Source organism: Neolamprologus multifasciatus, chromosome 22 (assembly GCF_963576455.1).
Source record: "Neolamprologus multifasciatus chromosome 22, fNeoMul1.2, whole genome shotgun sequence".
Lineage (NCBI taxonomy): Eukaryota > Metazoa > Chordata > Actinopteri > Cichliformes > Cichlidae > Neolamprologus > Neolamprologus multifasciatus.
The window spans coordinates 17,392,517-17,414,727 of NC_140459.1; the positions used below are offsets into that span (position 1 = coordinate 17,392,517).

General features: G+C 41.4%; 1 protein-coding gene across 5 annotated transcripts in view; it reads left to right on the forward strand.

Moving 5' to 3' along the window:
* ripor2 (RHO family interacting cell polarization regulator 2) overlaps nt 1–22,211 on the forward strand; it is a 75,145-nt gene that overhangs the window by 25,004 nt on the left and 27,930 nt on the right. The window lies entirely within an intron of this gene.

The window sequence follows — 22,211 nt, forward strand, 5'->3', positions numbered from 1 at the left end:
CAAGAGAAGCATGACCTGGTAGTCCATTGTGAACACAGTAAGTATTTTAGTGCTTTTAAGTCTATCAGCGTCTCACACATGGCGCACTTGACCTTTTTCTTCCTAAGTACACCCACTTGTACTTCTCAGGAATATTGCTTGCTACTGTGCGTGTGTGTGTGTGTGTGTGTGTGTGTGTGTGTGTGTGGGTGCTTGTATTCACTGCATGCACCTACATATGTTTTTCCATCTGTGCGCATATATGTGGTTTTTTGGGGAAAACGAAGGCCTTGCATTCTTACAGGAGGAGTGCCTCCTTGAAGTTTTCACAGCTGATAGTTATTTTTTAAGGACCGTAGGCTGCAGAAAGTTAAAGCTCTCCAAGTTCCAGTGGAAGGAAATGAATCCAATTGGAGTCTTTTGACACTCCGAACGCTCTGAAGAAGTTTGATATTTAGGACGACTTGAAGAATAAAGTCTCAAAACTCCTGCTGAGTTCATCCTGACTTCCATTTTTAACCTGCGTCTGGGAAGCTGCTGTGATACAAACCGTGACTTTCAAGAGGCAGATTTTTTTTTTCTGGTCCTTTGATGAAACTTGAATGCTCCCTGTGGAGAAAATGGGTCATTCTGATCACTGGTATACTGTAGATGACAGTTGTTTTCAGAGCACATCCAGTCTAATGTTATTTTAGTAACAGAGTCTCTTTGTAACTTTTCAAAGTTTAGCAGAAATGTCTGTTTGTGTAAAGAGCTTCATCACATGCTGAGCTAATTGAGATAAACCTCCATTTAGGATGTGGAGTGAGATAAAGCTGCCAGCTGTAAGTCAGAGGTTATCTCAGGATGATAGTCTTATTAGGCTGTTGCAACATGCCTGGCCCTACAATCACTGCCCCCTCAGGGGGGGTGTGTGGGAGGTTTTTCATGTTAGCTGGGAACTCTGGTGTCAAGAAGGTGGGTCATAAGCTGTTACACTGGGGTTAAGTGGTATGTGGAGGGAGTGGAGGGTTGACTGAGGCAGAGGGAAGGGATCAGCTAGAAGGAATGAGGAGTGGTGGAGGGTGATGGTATCTTCAGGGAAGGTGGGGGGCGGGGTCAGATGAGATAAGAGAGGAACTTTAAGTTGGAGAGGAAGAGTCACTACTGGAAGTCACTTTGATGGTGGTTACACCACGATTAGCAGATAGACTTTTTTTTTTTTTTTTGAAAAGTCGCTCGGTTATTGATGTCGTATCGCTTTATGTTTATATTTACAATTTCATTTTTGACTAATTATTTATTTTGCAGAACTTAAATTCTCACCAGCCTCAGCTGTACGTCCTGCCAGATCAAACATTGTGAGGTAACGTCTGGGTCACTCCCTGACAGCTTTGATGGGTGTCCATCTAGGAAGGGAGAGCTTGTTTAGAAGAATTTCATGTACCACAAGGTGGGATTGTACTTTCACCTTAAAATGGGCCTGCTATAATTTTTCTTTCTACTGTCATATAAAAGGATGGGTGTCCAAATATCGATTGTATTGATACCAACTCGGTATCGGTATCAGATTGATACTAGCCTGGTGAGATTGATTTTTTACTTTAGGTTCCGCTCTTGTTTGCAGTGCTGTGGTTTCGGCAAAGACTAAACAGCCAGGTCACCGGAATCGCCGCTCCTGTGACGTGACTTAGACGCACAAAGCAAACAAACAAGCAAGTTGCTCGCTCAGGTTCATCAGCACAGAGAAAATGCAACAGAAGAATGGCAAAGAGGAAGAGTAGCGCCCTGTGAATGTGGGATTTGTAGAAAGCTTGTCAGGTATAGTGGAAACACTACCAATTTATAATTTATATAAACATAAAAAAAACCCCATAAAATTATTTATGGAAAAGTATTGGTATCAGCGATACTGACCCATATTTACTTGGTATCGGATCGATACCAAAATATGCAGCATCGCACACCACTACTTATCATTAGTAAGAAATTAAGAAATTCTTAATTTCTCCAATACCAAACACCATAAATGGAGGTTAATACTTATACCCTGGGGCCCATTTAATTCCGCTTTTCACAACCATAGATGACTTTAAGAAAATCTGACCACAGAGCCGCATTAGTTTGATTTAAAGCACAAGAGGATGATTGTTGGGCACTGTGACGGTCTGGAAGCTCATACAAATATGGAATATAACATCAATATAGTAAAGCCTTAATCTTGTGTAGCTTTTAGTCAACTGTATTAAAAGCAGACATGCTGCATTAACTTTTTTATATAAATAATACGATCAGCGTTCATCGGTTTGTGTCTGAGGGTCTGATGGGAGTTTGAGGTGGACACCACGGCCCCTCTGACAGTCTGCTTCATTACAGCGACTCAGCTTTTGCCTCCTGTGACCATTTTCAGTCACAGTGTCACAGCAGCGTTTGTCTTTTCTTTCACTCTGCTTCATTCGTCCCTCTAAGAGAGACACTGAAACCAGTGCTGGCTTATTAATGAGCGGAGCTACAATAAGATTAGCCTATAGAATCGCTACAGAGGACTGAGCTGCCTAAAGACTCATCAGAGCTTTTTAGGCCAGTGTTGAGAACAGTGCGGCTTAAACACAATGACTGTGGATAATAGTGCCAAAGCGCCAACCTGTTATATCCCATTAAAGTCACAACACACACAAACACACAGGCTTGTGTGTACTTTTCTTTGTATGTTTTTGTTTTTCTTCTGACCGCACGAGTAGGAAGTGGTGATGTATGAAAAATGGAAAACCGGAACAATTATGTGCCACTAATGGACCTAAGTGTCCAGCTCTGTGTGTGTGTGTGTGGGGGGGGCATCAATCAGGGTGAGTGCTTGCTCGGCATCCCTTTGGGTTTTCCATCTATATTATTGTGTTTTTCTATCAGTTTCCCTCCATCCCTCCTTTCTCTGGCACTTTCTCCACCCCCCTCCACCACATCTATTTGCCCCTGTCCTTTCTGTGCCCTCCTGCATAGATGCAGATGAGGAATTTATGGTAGGGTGTTTGAACCCATCCTCACCCCCTCCTGTTGTTTCTGAGCAGATCAGCTTGGCCTGTGTGTGTCTGTCTGTGTTCCCCATTAATCATCCCTCACATCTGCGTTACTGTTCTGTGAGGTGTGCACCACATGCTGCATGCTCTGCACGAGACGTCATGGGAGATCCATGATATCAGACACACTGGCACACACACACACACACACACACCTCTGGCCGCAGCAGTTGGTAGTAGCAGCGTTATGATTGTCATAAGCGTTTTAGCGTCCTAAGCTGATAATCTGTCTGTTTTGGTGTTTGATGTGCTTCCTCTGCAGCAGTCCAGCAGCTGGATGACACTCTGTTGGTTCACGTCTGTGTGTGTGTCGTGATCTTTTCATGTCTGGGTCTTTATTTTGACAGCATGACAACATGAGGCTAACAGATTGGTGGCACAGCAGTCCTGACAGTTTTCTTCATAGTTAAGTTGTGCACGAGCTGTCAGCGTTTCTGGGCTACCAGGGTGATGAATCTCTCAGCTGCACTTGTCTTCTCTGCCTCCTGCCTCCAGTCTTTCCTCGTTGGTGTGCTATCTCGCACTCTTTTTTTTCCCCGCGTGCATGTGATTACATCTCGTCACAGACATCTTTGCAACTTAAGGCATCCTGAAGTGGGCGTTCCCATTACTCAGCTGCTTGAGAGCGTCTGTGACACACAGCTGTGCGGTGACAGATGACTTAAGAAGGTGGAGAAGGGGTTGGAGTGTGTAACTCCTTCATCCTGAATGGAATCGTTGTAAGGATGACTGAAACCTGCTACTCAAAATACGTTCAGTGTGGTAATGATGTTTTTTTGACATTACAACAGCTGAGAATGCAGTTATCTTTGAACTGATTGCTAAAAATCTATTCAGCATTTTAGGAGAACTGAACTGCACACATTTAGGAAGAACACCAGGCTGGAAGCTGAGGGAAATCAAGTTGGATTATGGGAATTGTGGGATCTGATAATCCTGTGGATGTAAGAAAATATTGGTATTACATACAATATCTTTGTTTTCTCTGCAATATATATTAGGAGATTTTTTAACTCTTTCTGCAATAGGACAGGAAAGACGTGCTGCAAATGGCCTCGGGGTGCATTCAAGCATAGGCTCTGCATTAGCTTTACCCACTCTACCCAGTGAGCTAAACCAGTGCTTTTAGTTTACTTAAAATCATGACTTGATTTATTGATTTAAAAAATCAATCAGCCTTCAGAGTGTTTCATCTATGCTCATTCTTACAAGTCTTTCAGACTGCAATTGTTGCAACTCTTGCTCAGGAGGTTCAGCAGGTTGTCCTCCAGTCTGGCGACTGATCCTCGGCTCCTCGGCTCTGCATGTCTAAGTAGTGTAAAAGTTCTTTAAGTGTTCAGTGGCACCATTTACCATCAATAAATAATCAGCAGCTGAGAAAGGTCAGAGAGTTTTTCCTTCCCTCGTAAATGTTTTGCCTTCTAACTGCGTTGGCTAAAGTGCTAATGTATCAAAGACATAGAATTCGGCGTATTCAGGTGCAGCATCTTTTAGCTGTTGACCTTTAGCGCACGCGCTTACCTCTCTCCTGCTCATCCTCTGCTTCAGGCTGCAGATAAAAGCTGCCACACTATAATAAAAAGAAATCATAAAATAAATGTCAGTAATCCGTACAGGAGATCAAGGCTGGACCAGATGTGGGCTTTGTGAAACATCTGTGCGTGGAGAGGCTTGGGTGTGAGCAGGTGAGCGAGTTCATGCGATGCCTGGTGCGATGGATGGTGATGCAGCGTCTCTGCTGCCTGTCTGTAGCATCTGCAGCACCATCCACGCGCTTCTGAGTCATCTTTTCGCTTTTGTTGTCATACAGCGACTCTCTGAGCTACACCCAGTACCAAAACTTTAACACATCACACATCAGCACATAAACGGACCCATGTATTATAGCGTTCACTGGTTGTAAAAGCTGCCCTGCTCCTTACTGAATCTTATTTATAAGCAGTGCAGAAATCTCCACGTTAACTTGAAGTATCCAACTGTGAAATAACACTTTAGAGGGAAAGGAAAGTTCTCCTCTTCAGTGTGTTTCTCCACCAGAGAAAGTTGCTTTCAGGGACATGATGTTCTTTTTCTGTCATTTTCCATTAGCCTTTTTTTAAAAAAAAAAATCCCGCACAGTGTGTTTTTTCTCTTTCATTTAGCCGCTGGGTAAATTTTTGTGTCGTTAACATTATAGTAATGGCTAACTCAAGGCAACAGGAGGAATGAATGGAACAGAAATCCACCATGACTTCTGTTTGTGAAATACACCCACAGATTTGAATGCATTGCTGGTAAGAGAGAGATAGGGAGAGTATGGGCATATGGTTGTATTATGAAACAAATATAGCCAGAAAGCATGTGCTTTATGGATGTAGGTCATATTTTGCTTGTTTTCTTAGAGAAAATGTGGTCAGATGTTGCATTATTTTTTTCCCCTAAGCAATATATCACTGTGTGCAGTTTTTTACCCTATTAAACATTAATAAGCAGTGATAACTCGGGTGAGCAGGCCTGATCTCGGCCCGTTGTTAGTAATAAGTCCAGAGAAATGTTTCACCTCACAGCTGACACAGTGGCAAACCCTGTCGCTGATTGGCTGATTCACACATGGCTGTGCGATACTCTGAGATCGTGTTACCACAGCAGCTGCCAGCGGTGAAAACATTGTTGTCTTTTCCCACTGAAAATAACAAATGGAGCTGAAATAAGCTGAATAATCCTGTTTTGCATGGTAACTGCATTCCAGCGCTGCGGCATAGGTGGCCACTTTCAGTCGGAGCCAGCGCATGACGGACAAATCAAAGGACGAGAGGAAGCAGGGAACGGGTTCTCATGCTGACCCACATTCAGAGCGCACTGATATGTTAATCAAGCGTACCTTTTTATTTACATGTAGAAGAAGACAACGTGGGGCTTAATCTTCTGCGCTGCTCCCCTCTTTTGATTTTGAGCAAAATGTTTTCGCTCTCTTGCTGTGCCGATAGATCAGTCGGCGTCATGAAGAACGAACACCTGGTTAAAACATATGTAGCCTTTTTTTTCTTTGTCAGAGTGTAGGGTGTTGTTGTTAGGATGCAGCGTTTCCTGTCCGTGCCATCTGTGTCATTTCTGACTAAGCATCACAGATGGGTGGGTTTATTAATACTCTGCAATCAAGTTAGGTGAGCTTGTATGAGCTCAGCAGCAAACGCACTGTGGATGTGCTGTTGAGGTACTTCATTTTGTTGCAGAATTCAGTGATTTTTGACTATGTGTGCAAACTAAAGGCAGAAAAACACGCATCATATGTTTGTGGTTAGGCCGCGATCTCTCAGCTGCTGCTATTTCTTTCTACTGTGCTCTTTTATGTGTGAATTATTTTTTAAAAAAAATCATCTTCTAGATCATTAGAATAGGATGCATTCACTGTTAAGGCTTACAGTGATTGCACACGACCCTCTTGCTGAAATGCCTGAATGTAACCTCAGGCCCGACACGTCTCAGTTAATCTGGTCAAATTCCACTTCATATCCTGCTCTTAATTTTTCCCGTGCGCCGTGAGGACCCCGATGGTTTATAATTGGAGTGGAGTGACCAAATTCGCATCTTACAGATTTTTTTGGGCAGACTTTGACGCTCACACTGGTGTCTGAAGCGGCGCAGGTGTCTTTAAATGTTGTGAAAAGGTGGAGAGAAATGATCTTTGACTTTTCTGACAGATATAAATAAATCTATTAATAACTGATTAGTTCACACATCGATAAATCGGGAATAGATCGGGTCGATACTGACTTAAAATACTTGCCAGTGCTGTGTTTCCGTGGTGAGCTTATCTGCTGCATTATTTCTGACCTGTCTGGACTTTCATGTGATAGAGCTGACATTGGGCCCCCCCCCCCCCTCGCTCTAAAACTCTCTCTCTCTCTCTCTCTCTCTCTCTCACACACACACACACACACACACACACACACACACACACACACACACACACACACACACACACACACACACACACACACACACAGAGGCCACCACAGTACCGTCACGTCCCGTCTGCACTGCATCCAGTTCCCAGTCTTTCCCACAATAAAGCGTTTGACTGCATCAGATGACTGAGTCGACTCTCAGCTGATTCTTTTTATTATTTATAGGGTCTAGATCAGTTCAGTGATGACCTGGTAAAGCTTTTTTCTTTTTTCCCCCCTTTTTTTTAAGTAAATCCGTCACCATGGGAGGATGACTAAGATCAGTCTGACTAATTAGGTCAGGATTTCAGGCAGAGAGACTATTTTTGGTCAGAAGAAGTGATACGAGTAAAGAAAAGTCAGTCTTTCTTATTGAGAAGGGAAGCATCGGTTTATATGTTAGCACTGGCTGAAATTCACTCTCAGTGTGTGTGTGTGTGTGTGTGTGTGTGTGTGTGCGTGTGTGTGTGTGTGTGTGTGTGTGTGTGTGTGTGTGTGTGTGTTTTATAACATCAGGTTTACGTCGGCTAAATCTTTAAAAATAGTTTGATGAAGAATCGCTGCACTTTAACATTTTCCTTTAACAAAATAAGGAATAAACAGCAAGAAAAACATGTTGTTATCGTTCCAGCATCCGTAAAAACGACTTATTTGTTGTTGTCCTGGTATAAATTTGATTTAAAAAGAATCAGTGCGAGCTATCTCCCTAATCGGAGCTCTTGTGGAAGCTTCCTGTTGAATAGTCTCACTGCTCGCTCCAAACAGAAATCGATTCCCTGAACAAACTGAGTTAGTCTGTGTTTTTTTACATGTGTGTTTGGGTGTCATGTTGAACATTTATGTTCTTTCTGGAATTTCCACTATTGCGGCCGTTCAAAGAGATAGCTGAGGGGGGAAAAAGAGCCCTGTGAGCACATGTGGAGAGGACTCACCAGGTACCAGCATCACACACGAAGTTTTTGTTTCTTTTCTTTTCTCTGTGTGATGGATTCCTGGAATCACAGGCTGGTGACTCTGAAATGGTGTTTATGATCCTGCACATGATGGTCAGTCATAACAGCGTCAATCTCTCGTTTCAGGTTCAAAGCTTTTTACAGATTCCCATTTGTCCCACAGTCGCGTTATTTACTACACCTTCCTCCTTCTTTCTGGATGTGAGGGTTCGTTTAACATGCTGGTAAGATTGGATTACACAAACTAGAGAAATATACCTGTCGTCTACAAGTTTAAATTTCTCTTATTAAAATATTTATCATCAGAAAATAAAATAATTGAATATATAAATATTCGTCTTAAGTAAACATTAACATAAAACTTTATAGGGGACCTAATATGCTAATTTCTAGGTAGCAGAATGAGTTCAGATGACTGAATCTGAAAACCATATTTAATCCATATTTATTTTGCTGGCCTCTATTTGACTGACACCTTGCAGGGCCAAGACAAGAAAATAAGACTGTCTGAATCAGTGTGAATCCTGCGCTGTGGCTCACACTGATTGCGTGCACAAACACTGATGGTCTTGACAGAATATATATGGCAGAAAGTAAAGAAAAGCATAAAATATCCTTCTTTTTAAATCTGTAATAACTGTTTTTAGCCACTTAAGGGCACTTGACTGAATGCATTTGCAGTACTCACCCTTTAACATCACTTTTCCCACTTCTATGGGAAATTTCTGGCTTTTATGTTGCTGAGTGCTCAACTGTGTTCACCAGTGAGTCTGTATGGAACTCGTTCTCCTGTTTCAGAGCAGACAGCTGTTTTGTGAGATCTTGATTGGCTAAAACATGAGACTGAGAGACTGAGCCAAAACTAAAACTTTAGATTTTGGAATCTAAACAGTGAGCTGGAGGATGTTGAAGTTCAGTGGAGGGGATTCTTACAACCAGACAGTAGTTTAACCCATTGTTAGCATAGTACGTATTGCTGTTATGCATCTCACACAGTATATAGACACAATCATTGGCATTTAAAGCAAAAATGAACATAAAACTCTTCAAACTTTCCTGTTTGAGCCCTTTTCATTTCTTGCTGGCGGGGAAAACTGAACTGAGAGTCATGCTTATTAAAAGTGTTTCATCGCCACCTCAAAAGATGACATTTTTCTACTCCACAATGTCATCTTAAAGCACTTTCCTCCCAGCTTTATAGTGAGCTTTGAGAAGCCTTTTCAGTAAAGATGAATAAAACCTTCCTCCTCAGGAGCAACGCACACTCTTTTGCAGCACTGTGGATAATGAGGCTCCCTGTTCCTGAAGTCATTTTTCCTTGTAAAAGTAGCTGTAAATGTGTAAATCCTGAATCGGGTTAAGAAGCAATATCGTGAGATTTGTGCTGTGTAGTAATGTGGATTCACATCTGCATGTGCACCCCGCTCAGGTTCGTTAACATGGCTGTTCTTGTGATTATGCATCGGTGTGTTCTGCACATTTGTCAGTGTCACATATTTTACCTGCAGGGAGTTTTGGATTTAAAACCTGTTCTTTCCGAGACATTCAGTGATAAATGTTCCCTTTCATCATGAAATTAATCTTAACTAACTAATACATGCATGGAATGTACCATATTACTTATAAAGACGTGTCCACGTAGGAAGCGAGCGGCAGCAACGCCGCTGAGATTCAGTGACTGTGAGCAGCGACAGAAGACGAGCATTTGAATTGACTGCCATTGATATGTGGCCTGGTTGTAACCAATTGGTCCCTGGCAGATATTCCATGCTCCGGTTGCCTAGGTAACCCTTGAGCGTAGTTACAAAGTTATTTATTAGATGCAGAAAAGTTTTAGTTTTGTGATAAAGGCTCGATTTAAAAAGATGGGGAGCACTCTTTTTAATCTGCAATGTGTAGCATTTTGGGAACTTATTGGCTCATGGTAGAAACATGTTAGCTAGCAAGCACAGGTAGCAAGGTCAATTCAAAATCGCAGTAATTTTTTTTGCATATGAAACCTGAGGAGTTGTACTTACATCATATGCCATCAGCTTGTCCTAAGTCACAGTTTCCTTCCACATATAGCTTTGCAAAAACTGCATAAAAAGCACTTGCAGCAACAAAAACATAATATCCCAGAAACACGCTTTGCCGATCCGATCAGCTGTTCATAACACTTCCTACGTTGGATTAGACATCAGCGCGAACTATCGCATGTCCTCCATGACCTGCCCGAAACCGGAAGTGACGTCATTTTCGCGCAAATGTCGTTTTTTTACCATCCGGGCCTCATGAGCCTATACTGGTGTTTTTAAAAGTTATCTTTGACTTTATGACTTTCTGTATCGTTTCTGGGATGCGTAGGACTCATATTGCACTGCTGGAAATAGTTTATTTTGATGCATATGCTGCTTTTTTGCAAATTTGCACTATAATATTTATTTTCGTTTTTCCTGCAGTGTATAAAAATTGGTGTATTTCAAAAATAAAACTATGAAGGCACTCAAAATAAATTTCCTGTGGTGGGAAACTATTTTGTGCAACTTTTTTGTATTTACAGTTTTGAGGGATAAGCCTCTTAAATTTCTCTAACTAGAAATATATGTTAAAAAAACAAAATGATTTTAAATTTTTTTGTAGTTTATTGCACTTTTTCGCAATTTATGTAATTACTATGCACTTAATGCATACATATTATTACAATTTAGGCTGTAATGGTTGTATTGATGTATAGCAACTTGAAAGGCTCCCAAAAATGGCACTACAACATGTAAAAATATAATATAAGCTCTGGCAGACTTGGTTCTATGGTAGGTCTTAAAGGGTTAAGGTGTAACATCAAGCCTTAATAATTAATCAATAATATCATGATGGGAAGGCGAAGCAAAACTTAAATGTGGTAAACTGTTTATTTGTTCCAGGCTGTAAACACCTCTGCACCTCTGAGATGGCTAAATGTTTCAGCAGCAAAGGTTACTGCTTCATGGATGATTCAGCTGGGCTGAAGGCACACACGTGTTCAATTTTGTCACATTTTACTTCCATTTCAGTGATACATCAGGACAGAGACACAGAGAGTCCCAAATTATACAAGGAAAGATGCTGCAACAGCTTGAAATATGGATGAAATATGAACATTTCTTTGTTAAATCATCCCTAAAGTTCAAGTTTTTTCTCAGAAGTTTGAGTCATTAAGTTGAAATTTTGAGATTCCTGACCTGAGAGTTTTACTCATTGATGGCAAAAAATGTTGGTGGAATTGATCTTCCGTATTGAAAAAGCTCATTCTTTCTGGAGAAAAATCTGATTGCTCTACTTCCCGTTTTGACTTCTTTCACTCACTGCAATGGAGAACATTGCAGTTTGTCTGGTGCACCCTCACTACTGGAACAAGCACTCAAAATTAGGCAAAACACAGCTAATCCTGAACCTTTTTGCCTGTTCTCGATGGGCTGACATGCTCTCACATATGTGACACACCTGGTTTTTCATTGTGAACAGGAAAAGAAAATCATAGATGGAAATAACATGTTTATTTTTTGGCTCTGGGTTTGCAGCCTGCAGCAAGTTTAGCCCGGCTTGGAGCTAGACCAGCAGTTACCCTCCTCACTGAACCAGTTTATACAAACCTGGACTCATGGATAACTGCGCAGCTTTCAGGCACACGCTTGCAGCCTGCAGGCTGTGTTGGAACATGTTACTTCACTTCCAGTCATCGCCGATCGCTTCAGTTGGTTTTGTTTTATCACAAACTTGACTGTTTCAGCCGGACTGCTGCATCATCTTACATATTTCTGCCTTTCTGCATTGTTATCAGCACCTGCCTTTCTTGTTTTTCTAATATCTTTCTGTTTTTGTACGCACAATGAGATAAAAATAGAAGGAAATAATGACAAGCAGCACAGTCACTTTTAATGATGTATTTATGTGTTGAATGACATTGAAAGCAGCATCTTTAAAAGCTCAGGATATACCAAGAAAAACAACAACTTTTTTTCTCCAAATGCAGGTTTGGTGCTTTAAAAGCTTTGGCCCTGTAACACGAGGGTGTGTGTGTGTGTGTGTGTGTGTGTGTGTGTGTGTGTGTGTGTGTGTGTGTGTGTATGTGTATGTGTGTGTGTCCTACTTCTTGGCAGTTGGCTCATAACTGTTGTTTTACGTAACACACTTCATCCCATTTTGTCTGCTGTTGCCATGGTGAGGCTAATTTATACAGGCATTAAGAATTAGCCCTCTCTCATTAACATGCACTGTGGTTCTGATACTGGTTTTTGCACGTAAATACACACTCGTACGCGCTCTCACACTCTGAGGGTTATTCAGAAGTTAAATGTTGATGTTTGTGAGTTTGGGTGAGACTGTTGTATAAGAGAGGACGGGGAACGGAGAACAGCGAGCACAGTGAGGGCGCGTTTTGTGCAGTTTACAACAAACGAGCACAGCGCGAGCAAGTGCTGTGATTATTATTCAGGAACGTTTTAGATCCATGGCAGAGTTTGTTTACATGTATGATTACACCAAATATTAGATGTTTTTTACTTGATGAATCGCTGCTTATTTTTGCAGTGCCATACTTTAACACCTTGTCTCCCTTTATTTATGGTTTTACCTCATTCGTGCTCTTCATGGGGAGAGAAAAGTGCCGCCTCATGCTTCACCATTGACAGATTTGGCTGCACAGACTGAGGATGAGGGAGTCAGAGCAGAGTGAGATGAATATAAAGGGAGCAAAACAAGAGAAAGAAGAATAAGAAAGTGAGTCACACTGTCAGTGAAGAAAAGACCATTCTGGGTGAAATCACTTCAGATATCTGAGTCACTCGAGTGAAACCTCACAAACATGAATGAAGGGGGGGGGGGGGGGGGGGGGTTAAATGATTAAGAGGAACAGCTGCCTCACATGTTCCTGTGGAGGATGTTAAAAAACTGCTGATGCTGAAATGCAAAGGAAGGAAAGGATGAAATTGTGAAATGGTTGCGTTAAGTGTTCTTTTGTCAACTCTTGGTGGAAGACTACTACATGAAAGGCGAGGATGGATTTAAAGCTGAGTGTTTCGAAGCTAGCGCTCATTTTATTGAAAATTGATAGACTGTATATAAAAGAAGGCCTTAACCATTAGTTTCCAAAGTTCAATTTTGAAGCTTCATTGTTGCTTCCTTTCAGTGCTTTCTAATGAAATTCCGAATTAATTTTTTAAATGAATATGTATTAATAACATGCAAAGCACAACATAAACAGGCTAAAGTTTATACAGCAGAGCTGCTGAGACCTTATATCTTCAGCTGGCCTGTCCAATCATCTGATCAGGTGTTCCACGCTCTTATTTTGAAAGCAGAGGTGATCATGCTTATGAGGTTGTATCATATGCATATATGAATTTTTTAACCTCCTAAGACTCGAACTCTTTCATGGCATGCATTTTTAATTTCTCTTTGCTATTTGGGCTGATTGTGACCTGATGAATGTAAAAACAAAGAATCACCTGATTTTTATTTTTTTCTTGATTTTTGTTTTTGACAAAAATAAGATCCACATATGAGGACATTTGTTTTAAATTTTGATAGAACAGTGGCAGTATAATGTCCTCGTAAGTGGATATCAGGTCCTTGTAGAGCAAAATGCAGTATTTTGGTCTAGACAACTGTGGACGCCAGGTCCTAGGAGGTTAGTGTGTTTTTATCCAAACTGTGAAGCACTTTATAACTTTAAAAAGTGCTTGTGGTGGAATTAAGGCACGATGGGACCACAGATCCGTGTTATGAGCCATCTTTATTTAACATTTGCATCACACCACCACAACAAACCCCTGAGTCCCCGTGTTTATAACTCGGCGGGCGTGATTAAGGATGCCGTGCAGATGTGTCCGCCCTCCCTGCACGGGGCCGCAGACCACGCCCCACCACAGTGCTAAACAAAGTTTTGAAAGTAGATAAGCGACATGGAGATCTGACTGAGAAACCAAGAACTCTGAGTGCTAATGGTGGCATTTCCTCCTAATCATATCCTGCTTGAGCATCTATTTTGTTCTATTAGTGACCATAAGTCATAAAATTAACATCATGCTGTGTTAAATAAGACTTTAAACGAGCTGTTAAGATCAGAAATTTGTCAGAAAAGTGTTTACTGAGGTTAAAGATGAAGCAAGCAGTAGGTTTGTCCTCGTATCCGTGTCTATGTGGTCTGGTGGTTTATAAACACCTATTAGTGAAATGGAAAGGCACATGCTGGAAAATGACCATGCTAGCAATCATGCTAGCTCAGCTGATGATGTCAACCACGTGACTCTTGCCAAAACACATCCCACTTTGCTTGACGAAGCATTTTTGTATTTGCAGTTGGCTCTCACTATTAGTTTTGAGGCTTTCTCGTCCCTCATTAACTTAGTTGGGCTGTCTCTCTCAATCACACAGAATCACTCAGTGATGGTGCTAATACGCTAATGTACGTGAACATTGCAGAGCTAACAGCAACTGCTCTCTCCAGCCACCTCTCCTTTGCTAATTGCATATTTGTAATTTGTCCAGTCTTGCCAAGGCGCAGCTAAGAGTACTGATTAATGTGATGCTTACAAGACCCTCCAAAAAAAAAAACCCCACAGTCACACAAACGCACTCATGAGGGTGTTTAAGGCTGAGATGAAAGACCATTGAATGGCCTGACTGGCAGCTGTATTCAGCGTGGGTAACGCCTGGCACCAAACCAGGACGCACTGCAAGTGGGTATTGTTGTTCTCGCTCTGAAAGGCTCTTTAGACGAGATGAGCGGTGACACTAAGAGGTGCGGAGGAAAGGTTTTCATGATTCAGTGGTTGAACTCAGCCCTTTGTGTGTGTGTGTGTGTGTGAGAGAGAGAAACATCTATTTAAATGTTGAGGTTTTTTAAGGGGCTTGCTAATACTTTAGAAAAGTTTAGAAAATCCCAAAGCTTGGACTATAGTGTGAACATTTATCACACTACTCACACCAGCTGTCCCCTACAAGAGAGTAAAAGCTTGATAGATTTCCTATTGCTTTGACTAATTAGCCTTTAAACCATTATTAGAGAGGAATTTAAACTGGAATATATTTAATTTGCTTAAGCTTTAACTAAAGAGTTGGACCCCTTTTGTCTTCAGAGGTGCTTTTTTCTTAATGGCATCGATCCAATAACATTCTGGAGACATTCCTCAGAGATTTCCATATTGACATGAGAGCATCACACAGCTGCTGCACATTTATCAGCTGCACATCCATGATGTGAATCTCCCGTTCCAGCACATCTCAAAGATCTCTGGAGCCCATTTCAATAGAAACCAGTGTGAATGATCTGAGCTTTGAGTACACTCTGGTCATAAAAGGATGGACAAGGTCATCAAGAGTTCTCAGGTAGGCTGTGGTATTTAAATGATGCTCAGTTGGTACTAATGTGCCGAAAATGTGCCAAGAAAATATCCACACACATAAACCACCAGCAGCAGCCCGAACTTGTCGATACAAGGCTGGGTAGAGCCACGTTCTCAAGTTGTTTACTCCAAATTTTGACCCTATCCTCCTAATGTTACCGTAGAAATCAAGACAAATCAGACCAGGGAACGTTTTTCAAATCTTCTATTCTCCAGTTCTGGTGAGTTGTAGCCTCGGTTTCGTGTTCATAGCTGACATGGGTGGCATCAAGTGTGGCCTTCTGCTGCTGTAGCCCATGTGCTTTGAGGTTCAACACACTGTACATTCAGAGATGCTCTTCTGGATACCTTGGTTGCAACGATTGTTATTTGAGTTATTGTTGCCTTCCTGTCAGCTCAAACCTGTCTGGATATTCTCCTCTGAACTCTGACATCACGAAGGTATTTTCAACCAAAGAACTGCTGCTCAATCTTCCCTTTAGATAATTCTCTATAAACCCCAGAGATGGTTTTGTGGGACAATCACAGCATATCAGGAGTTTGTGAAGTATTCAGACCAACCATGCAACGTTCCACGTCACTTAAATCACCTTTTTTCCCCATTCTGATGCTCAGTTTGAACTCCAGCGGGTGATTTTGACCGTGTCTCCATGACTGGACTGAATTGATGCCAGTTAGATACTTGTAATAATGAGCAACTGAACCACTGTACCTAATGACGTGGCCAATGAGTGTATATACAGTTTCCAATCATAACATATTAAAAAGAGTCAGTTTCTCAAATTCAAGAAACTGTAAATGGCTGATCAAATAATGGTGTTGATCAGCAAATCAATTATTTGGCTCATCATCTCATCATGTAACAAACCGCTGATCTTCATTCAGCCTGTTTGTAGCAGCTGGAGAAACTCACAGTCTAGATATAGGTGTTGCAGATAATTTGCTTGATAATTAAAAGTGAGGTATTTACTTTGTTTCTGAGTTCTGAGAGCACGCAGAGACAAGGTGATTACCTTTTATAAAGCACCACATTTATCCAGCAATGTGTGGGCGAGTCCCTGAAAATGAATGTAGGACAAACACTCTTTGAGTTTCATACAGCCTCTGCCTGACAGGCAGTGTCAGAGTTTTAGCGTGCACGCCGTTGTGAAGCTGTTCTGTGTTTGAATCGTGTGAGTACTCTTATTTTACAGCAGTTTTCTCTGATGGCAGGGAGAAGTACTCTGTGTTATTCCCTTGCGTCCTCACCGTAGGCTGTGTGTACATCAGGATACTCGGGGGATAATCTGGTACCATTGTGTATGGAGTTTAGTGAGCACATCTTCTCGTTCTCCATCTTTGCTTGTCTAAATACAGTAGATCTTTCTGAAAGTGCTGTAAACAGTGTCCGGCCTGTTCTGTTATTATCCAGAGAGCATTAGGTAACTGGATGTACCATCATTTCCCTCCCACTGCTCCTCTTTTAGGAGAGTGAGTCAGAAAGTCCGCGAGACATGTACAGAAAGGCAGAAAAGTGTGTTTGTTGAACATCCAGACACCAAAATGGACCAAAAAGCTTCAGAGAATTACAGCAAATTGCAGCTCTCGTGTAACGTCTCTTCCTTTGCTGTGTTTAGGCTAGTAATGGTGATTACCGCCTCTCAGGAGAATCATATCCCGATAATGTGACCACATCACATTATCTAACAAATCTGCTTTCCAAATGTATATTTTAGACCAGAAGCATTACTCTGGGTTTTGTTTTGCACATATCAGTGCGAGTAACAGTAATGAAGTGCAGGTAAGTGGTTCTAATATCAAGTGTCCTTGTGTCGTGACCATAGACTGTATATATAAGATGGATGTGCCGCCAGCTTCCAAGTCTGAAAAGCGATGCTGCATTCTTTTAACGGCCAGCAGGGGGCAAGTCATCTGGTTTTAAAAAAAAAGACTTCAAGTTGTAAAGAAGTTTATGGGGAAAAAACGTCTTTTCTCGGCTCAGTCACTGAATAAAACATTTTATAAATTATGGTCATCGTTACAGTCAGAAAGGAGGACTATCCAGGTTTTGTTTACTGGCTAATGAGTTGTAATTGACAAGTCATTATTTAAGAGCTCGCTCGTCACTTCAGGGTTCAAAACACCAAAATGGCAACATCGAGTCTTCACACTGAGACTTCGCTGACCATCTTTAGCACCATTTGTGCTCTTGAGAGAAATAAAACTCCTTTGGATCTGTTTTTTTTTTTTTTCATTGATACAGCTGAAAGTGTATGTGGATTCATTCTTGTTCATTTATATATGTAGCAGCAAATAGAGAGGTGAAGATCCAGTGTCGCTTAAGGCAGAGAGAGCAACACTCGTTTTTAGTAAATGTCTTCAGTGAGGCAATGCTGTTGTTCTATGTTGCAAGAAAAGTGCCACAAATAGTTGGGTAACAAGTGAAAACAGAGAACCGAAGACTGCAACGCCCTCTTTGTTCTCCGCGCAGCTATACAGTGGTGGTGCAATACGAGCGAAGGGGGTATCTGATGTTCAGACATAGTTTCGACACCAAGACCCGAGTCCTGCTCGAAATGATAGTGCAGGGCGGAAGTATAGAGTCAGTTTATCACTGCTGTACTTATTCTTTAAAAGTTTCTGGAGGATTCTCAGGCTCAAACTTCAAAGCAGTGAGCAAAAAAAGTCTGCAGATCATTGGTTGGAGGAGAACTGCAAAGACGTGCAATAGGAGTAGCAAGTTTCACATTACGCAGTAATTTGATCGGCTGGTAATGTAAAATTATTGATTTATACACCTTTTAGTACAATTGTGAAAATGGTTCTAGTCAGCTAGCTGCTATTAATAGTCGCAGCCGTATCAGTCTCGCTACATTATTGTTGCTTCACTGCAAAACAAGGATCTAGTCTTACCTCGGACCGCGTGCTGGTTCTTTGTGTGGTCCTCAGTCCAAAGGAGCTGATATCAGGTTTCTAGTTTGGCCGCCTGTAGTACCACAGACAGAGGCTTAATGTGAGTGCTGCCCTGCTCGACCACCCCACACAGAAGTCCTCTGGAGAAATAAAGATGGACGGATCCAGTAGGACAAAAGTGGGGTATGATTACAAGCAGCAGCACAAATCCAGAGTTTTCTTGTCATTTGGCAAAGTTGTTTTAACTCGTACGCCCGGGGGATGGTTTGCGTCGCTTGTGAGAGGAGGGGAAGCAGACGCAGAGGAGAGCTGAATACTGAGACAAGCTCCTCTGCTTGTTAGTAAAGTTTAATTTGATGTGACAAATGTGTCTCTCTGTTCTTCTCCTTCAGGCATTTCTGTATTAGGCGAGAAGCAATACAGATTAACAAGACAGATCGAGCCTCCTCTGACTCACACAAAGTTTACAGTTATCATGTTATTGTCACCAACGTTGAGATGTTGTTTGTTACTCGGGCATGTTCCAGGTTGCCGTTTGCCTTGTGATGTTGCAGAGGGAGTTAACATTAAAGCAAGGAATAGCAGCATGTGCAGGAAAGTTCAGGAAAGCATTGTAGTATGTGAAGATGTGTTTGCACACCTGTGGAGATGGTGGGGTATTGCTCGAGTAACACGGTGCTTTCATCTCGGTATGTGAATAGAATTTAACAAGCATGTCCTGGTATTTAAAGGACCTGATTTCAGACTCTTCTCTCATCCTATCATGGTGTCTTTCTGCAACATCTATAACCTTTTCCAGCTGTTCTGACCCATGCTGACCTCTGACGCACCAAAACAAAAGATTTCACTCTATAAAGACTTTCCTCTATTTTCCTTTCTTTTGCTTTTTTTGTGAGGAAGCTTTCCTCGGTTAATTCTTTGAACTTTTTCTAAACTGCGCTTTGAGGTTAAATGTCAGCCTGCTGCCACCGAAGCACAGCGATCTGGACAAATTCTCACACTGCTGTTTGAAACTGTGATCCAGTTATCTCAGTGGATTCCTCCTTTGGGCGCTTGATCTCTGCTACATCATTATCTGACAGCTAAATTTGGCCGTTTCGCCATCTATTTTCGGCTTGCTCCCCAAGTGCCCACGTGAATCATGTTGCACTCCACATCTCCGGCTTAAGGAGAGGCTGCTGCTGCTGGTAAATATAGGCACAGTGATTTTAAAAAAGGAAGAAAAAGCCTTAACTACAGAAGTGGAAGACAAGACACGTCAAACACTGGGCTGTCTGTGGAATTAATAAGTCAAATGTGGTGATTAGAAGGCAAAAATGGCCCATTGAAGCAGGTGTGTGGTGTATGTAGTGACTTCTGCGTGACGTTAAACAGCTGTCAGTCTGATGAATTGCTTATTGTCACACATTTGAAGTGACAGATGTCATGATTTGTGACACATACCTGAGGAATAACAGTAACGGTTGAGGTATGTGACAAATAAGTCAGAGGAGTTGAGGCATGTTAGCACAGGCTCCAAGTGCTGCTTGCGCATGTAAAGCATCACCAACTGTGCCTTCTTTGTGCTTGCGGCACTCCAGGTAACCTCACTGTTGACTTACTTGTTATCATCTATCGTCCACCTGGGCCTTACACAGAGTTTCTGTCTGATTTCTCAGACTTTATATCTAATTTAGTTCTGAGCTCAGATAAAATAATTATTGTGGGTGATTTTAACATCCATGTAGATGCTAAAAATGACAGCCTCAACATGGCATTTAATCTGTTGTTAGACTCAATTGGTTTCTCTCAAAATGTAAAAGAACCCACCCACCACTTTAATCACACTCTAGATCTTGTTTTAACATATGGCATAGAAACTGAACATTTAACAGTGTTTCCTGAAAACCCTCTCCTGTCTGATCATTTCTTGATAACATTTACATTTACAATAATTGATTACGCAGCAGTGGAGAGTGGACTTTATCAAAGTAGATGTCTTTCTGAAAGCGCTGTAACTAAGTTTAAGAATATAATCCAGCCACTGTTATCATCGTCAATGCCCTGTACCAACATAGAGCAGAGCAGCTATCTGAACGCTACCCCAGCAGAGGTCGATTATCTTGTTAATAATTTCACCTCCTCACTACGTACGACTCTAGAGACCTTAGTTTTCACTGGAGCTACAGTATCCAATCAGAAGTACCTGACCCTGTGGTATAATTCTCAAACACGTACCCTAATGCAGATGACTCGTAATCTGGAGAGGAAATGGCGTGTCACAAATTTAGAGGATCATCACTTAGCCTGGAGAAATAGTTTGTTGCTTTATAAGAAAGCCCTCCGCAAAGCCAGAACAGCTTACTACTCATCACTGATTGAAGAAAATAAGAACAACCCCAGGTTTCTCTTCAGCACTGTAGCCAGGCTGACAAAAAGTCAGAGCTCTTTTGAGCCAACCATCCCTTTAACGTTAACTAGTGATGACTTCATGAACTTCTTCACAAATAAAATTTTTATCATTAGAGAAAAAATTACCAATAATCATCCCACAGATGTAATATTATCTACAGCTACTCTTAGTACCATTGATGTTAAGTTAGACTCTTTTTCTCCAATCGATCTTTCTGAGTTAACTTCAATAATTACTTCCTCCAAACCATCAACGTGTCTTTTAGACCCCATTCCTACAAAACTGCTCAAAGAAGTCCTGCCATTGATTAATTCTTCGATCTTATATATGATCAACCTATCTCTAATAATCGGCTATGTACCACAGGCCTTCAAGGTGGCTGCAGTTAAACCTTTACTCAAAAAGCCATCTCTAGACCCAGCAGTCTTAGCTAATTATAGGCCAATCTCCAACCTTCCTTTCATATCAAAAATCCTTGAAAGAGTAGTTGTCAAACAGCTAACAGATCATCTGCAGAGGAATGGTTTATTTGAAGAGTTTCAGTCAGGTTTCAGAGTTCATCACAGCACAGAAACAGCTTTAGTGAAGGTTACAAATGATCTTCTTATGGCCTCTGACAGTGGACTCATCTCTGTGCTTGTCCTTCTTGACCTTAGTGCAGCATTCGATACTGTTGACCATAATATCCTATTAGAGCGATTAGAACATGCTGTAGGTATTACAGGTACTGCACTGCAGTGGTTTGTATCATATCTATCTAATAGACTCCAATTTGTGCATGTAAATGGAGAGTCCTCTTCACACACTGAGGTTAATTATGGAGTTCCACAGGGTTCAGTGCTAGGACCAATTCTGTTTACATTATACATGCTTCCCCTAGGCAGCATCATTAGAAGACATAGCATACATTTTCACTGCTATGCAGATGACACCCAGCTCTATCTGTCCATGAAGCCAGATAACACACACCAATTAGTTAAACTGCAGGAATGTCTTAAAGACATAAAGACTTGGATGGCCACTAACTTTCTGCTTCTTAACTCAGATAAAACTGAGGTCATTGTACTCGGTGCTTAAAAGCTTAGAAATATGGTATCTAAGCAGATTCTTACTCTGGATGGCATTACCTTGGCCTCCAGTAACACTGTGAGGAACCTTGGAGTCATTTTTGACCAGGATATGTCCTTCAACGCACATATTAAACAAATATGTAAGACTGCGTTCTTCCATTTGTGCAACATCTCTAAAATTAGAAATATCCTGTCTCAGAGTGACGCTGAAAAACTAGTTCATGCATTTATTACTTCCAGGCTGGACTACTGCAATTCATTATTATCAGGATGTCCAAAAAACTCACTGAAAAGCCTTCAGTTAATCCAAAATGCTGCAGCAAGAGTACTGACAGGGACTAGAAAGAGAGAGCATATTTCTCCTGTTTCGGCTTCCCTTCATTGGCTTCCTGTTAAATCCAGAATTGAATTCAAAATCCTGCTCCTCACATACAAGGTCTTAAATAATCAGGCCCCATCTTATCTTAATGACCTTGTAGTACCATATCACCCTATTAGAGCACTTCGCTCTCGCTCTGCAGGCCTACTTGTTGTTCCTAGAGTATTTAAAAGTAGAATGGGAGGGAGAGCCTTCAGTTTTCA